This window comes from Arachis ipaensis, chromosome B5, assembly GCF_059453495.1.
Source record: "Arachis ipaensis isolate K30076 ecotype BB chromosome B5, ASM5945349v1, whole genome shotgun sequence".
Lineage (NCBI taxonomy): Eukaryota > Viridiplantae > Streptophyta > Magnoliopsida > Fabales > Fabaceae > Arachis > Arachis ipaensis.
The window spans coordinates 43,264,270-43,268,554 of NC_142440.1; the positions used below are offsets into that span (position 1 = coordinate 43,264,270).

At 41.5% G+C, this 4,285-nt stretch overlaps 1 non-coding gene across 1 annotated transcript; it reads right to left on the reverse strand.

Moving 5' to 3' along the window:
• Positions 1-527: 527 nt before the first annotated feature.
• LOC148563992 (small nucleolar RNA R71) lies at positions 528-635 on the reverse strand. The gene has a single exon (XR_015884763.1). It is a non-coding gene; the product is annotated as a small nucleolar RNA R71 (small nucleolar RNA).
• Positions 636-4,285: the final 3,650 nt, after the last annotated feature.

Consider the following 4,285-nt stretch of genomic DNA (forward strand, 5'->3'; position numbering starts at 1 on the left):
CACGCTTGCTAATATTCGATCCTGAAATTGAAAGGACAATTTCACGAATAAGGCGAGAACAGCGTCGGTTAGCCCGCTCTGAAGGCAGATCTGAAAGTGAATCTGAGGAAGAAACCAGCCCCCGTTCTACTGATTCGGTTGTTTTACGTGCAGAAAACATGGCAGCTAGGAGAGTTATCATCCAGGAGGAAGGAGCCCCTGATTTTACAATGCAACCGTTTCAAGCGCATCATGCAGCGGTAGCTACAGATTTTGAAATAAAGACCGCACTGCTAAATTTGATGCCCAAGTTTCATGGCCTACCTGCTCAAGAGCCTATCAAGCACTTGAGAGATTTCCAGGCAGCCTGTTCTACTGTCAGGCGTGATGGCACTGATGAAACTTCAATTCTGCTGAAAGCTTTTCCATTTTCTCTTGAGGGAAAAGCAAGAGAGTGGTACTACATTCAACCTCTAGCAAATATATCCAACTGGGATACACTCAGAAAGGAGTTTCTGGAGAAATTCTTTCCATCTGAAGTTACTGATAAACTGAGGAAGGATATCTCCACAATTGTTCAGGATGACAATGAGACTCTCTTTGAATACTGGGAGCGCTTCAATAATCTTCTGGAAGCATGCCCCCATCACATGATTGACAAGATCGTGCTACTCAGCTATATTACACAGGGTATGAGGCCCCAAGATAAGACCACACTGGAAAGTGCCAGCAATGGGTCTATGAAGAAGTACAAGACCACTGATGAAGCTTGGCAATTGATCAGTGATTTAGCTGAATCCACTAGGAACCACAGACAGAAGCAAGGCCGTTCAAAAGCTGTTGCAAAAGTATCTTCTAGCAGAGAGATTGCTGCTCTAACTTAAAGCATCTGTGAAATGACCAACTTGCTGAAGCAAATGCAGTTGAATCAACAAGCTCAGCAAGCTCACCCTCCTCCACCACAGCAAAACCAACAACTAGTCCCACAAAAAATTTGCGGAATCTGTGCTGATTATAGCCATTACACTGATGAATGCCCGCAGCTCCAACAAGAAGACAACATGGTGGCATCCACTCACAACTTCTATGACCGCCCCAACCAAGGGTACAATCAAAGTGGAAATAATAACCATGGATGGCAGGACAATTCAAACCAGAATTTGAGGGACAACAATAACAGAGGAGGCAGAGATAATCAGGGAAATCAGAAGTGGAACAATAACAACAACAGGCAGCAAAATCAACCTTACAGAGCACCTTACCTAAGGCAGAACTAAGGACCACAGAGCAATCCGCAGCAGACCTCTCAATTTACTCATTCTTTGTTATCTTCTAATGAAGATCTACTACAATCTTTTGAGAAAAGATAACAGACAATGGAAAACAACATCATGAATAGTATTAATACCAGTCTGAATGGTCTCACCTCTACTCTGCAAGCTTTTATGACACAATTTGGATCAACACAAAATTCCAGTAACCAACCTTCAAGCACCACTGGAATCCCCTCTCAACCATTACCCAATCCAAAGGGAGGCATTAATGCCATCACCCTAAGGTCCGGAACCATACTGCAGGAGAGGAATCAGGAGGAACCAAGCTCACCAGAATACACATCAGCTTAAGAGGTGGTAGAAATCGAAGATGTTGAAGAGGAAGAGGATATACAGAACACAGCTGAAGAAGAAACAGCTCAACCACAGGAGGAAGCACCAAAAGGCGCAGGCACCACAGAAAACACTACTCCTATTCCATTTCCACAACTTGCAAGAAAGCCCATGAAGTAGCTGGAACCCGATCCTAAAATGGTAGAGATATTCAAAAAGGTTGAAGTAACTGTTCCCCTTTTTGATGTTATTCAACAGGTACCTAAATATGCAAAGTTTCTAAAAGACTTATGTATCCATAAAGACAAAATTAATGAATTAGAAACTATTCCTTTAGGTAGTTCTATATCTGCTTTAATGGGAGGATTACCTGAAAAATGTAGTGATCCAAGTCCTTGCATAGTTAGTTGTACTATTGGTGGTGTAGTAATTTATGATTGCATGTGTGATTTAGGAGCATGTGTCAGTATAATGCCTTTGTCTATATATTATGTTTTGAGGCTCCCTCCCTTAAAAAGGTCGGCAGCTCGTTTTGTGTTAGCAGATAAAAGCATTATTACAGTGGCTGGAGTTGCTGAAGATGTTTTGGTGAACATTAAAGGGCTCACATTTCCCACTGATTTTTATATCTTGGAGATGCCCCACAATGATTCGGATAAGCCATCATCAATCCTACTTGGAAGACCATTCCTGAATTCATCAAAATTCAAATTGGATGCTTTTTTAGGAACATACTCCTTTGAAATAGATGGCCGCATAATAATCTTCAATCTGAATGGAGTCATTGACAACCCCCCAGAAGATTGTTCTATCTTCCAGTGTGATGTCATAGACGAAAGTGTGGCTGAAGTTCAAAAAGAAGAGTTTGAAGAGAGGCACACTGGACAAGGTCCAAGTGTGGGGACCCTCTTAACTGACAATGGGGGCACTTCGCCATTTTCACAAGCCCCAGATAATCCAGAGCCCGCCCATGATCAAAAGTTAGAATTGAAATCTCTCCCTCCACATCTCAAATATGCTTATCTTGAGGATGAGCAGAAGCTTCCGGTTATTATTGCAAGGGAACTGACTTCTCAACAAGAAGAGCAGTTACTTGATGTACTAAGGAAGCATAAGAAGGCAATTGGGTGGAGTTTGGCAGACATAGTGGGAATCAACCCTCAAGTATGCGAGCACAGAATATTTTTAGAAGAGGGAGCAAGACCTGTCCATCAACCACAAAGAAGATTGAATCCCCACCATCTTGGAAGTTGTCAAAAAGGAAGTGACCAGACTATTGGAAGCAGGTATCATATATCCCATTTCAGACAGTGAATGGGTAAGCCCAGTACAAGTGATGCCCAAGAAATCTGGAGTCACTACAGTGAAGAGTGAGCATGGAGAGCTCATAGCAACTAGAGTTCAGAATGCTTGGAGAGTCTGCATTGATTACAGGCGTCTCAACCAAGCTACCCGTAAGGATCACTACCCACTTCCATTCATTGATCAAATGCTGGATCGCCTGTCAGGTAAATCACATTATTGCTTTTTAGATGGTTACACAGGTTATTTCCAGATTCATATAGCTCCTGAGGATCAGAAAAAGACTACTTTTACATGCCCTTTTGGGACTTATGCTTATAAGAGAATGCCCTTTAGCTTGTGCAATGCACCAGCTACCTTCCAAAGGTGCATGATGAGTCTTTTCTCTGATCTTATTGAGGACTGTATGGAAGTTTTTATGGACGATTTTAGCGTTTATGGTGATTCTTTTAACCTTTGCTTAGAGGGATTATCTAGAGTATTAGATAGATGTGTTAATACAAACCTTGTATTGAATTTCGAAAAATGCCACTTTATGGTAAAACAAGGGATTGTATTAGGACATGTGATATCTAATAATGGCATTTCTGTAGACCCAGCAAAGGTGAATGTTATTTCTAGTTTACCTTACCCCTCTTCTGTGAGGGAAGTTCGTTCGTTCCTTGGCCATGCAGGTTTCTACAGGAGATTTATTAAGGACTTTAGTAAGGTGGCACTTCCCTTATCCAGATTACTGCAGAAGGATATTGAGTTCGAGTTCAGTGAGGATTGCAAACAAGCGTTTGATAAGCTGAAGACTGCTCTAACTCAAGCCCCAATTATGAGAGGACCAGACTGGAGCCAGCCGTTTGAAATCATGTGCGATGCTTCCAACCATGCAGTAGGAGCAGCGCTGGCTCAGCGTGAAGGTAAGGATCCTTTTGTTATTGCCTATGCGTCTAAGACTTTAGACACTGCTCAGTCCAATTATACTACTACTGAGAAAGAGCTTCTTGCTATTGTTTTTGCTCTGGATAAATTCCGAGCTTATTTACTTGGTACTAGAGTAGTAGTGTATTCGGACCATGCAGCTCTAAAGTATCTATTAGCTAAAAAGGAATCTAAACCAAGACTTATACGTTGGATACTGCTGTTACAAGAATTTGATTTAGAAATAAAGGATAGGAGTGGTAATCATAATTTAGTAGCAGACCACTTGAGTCGCCTTGAACATATTAAGGATGATTCTACTCCTATAGATGATAATTTTCCTTTTGACAACCTGCAAGCAGTATTCGAGGTAGCCCCTTGGTATGCACCTGTCGCTAATTATTTAGTTAGCCGCACATTTCTTCCACATTTTTCTAAACATCAAAGAGACAAGCTGAAAAGCGAGTCTAAATATTATATATGGGATG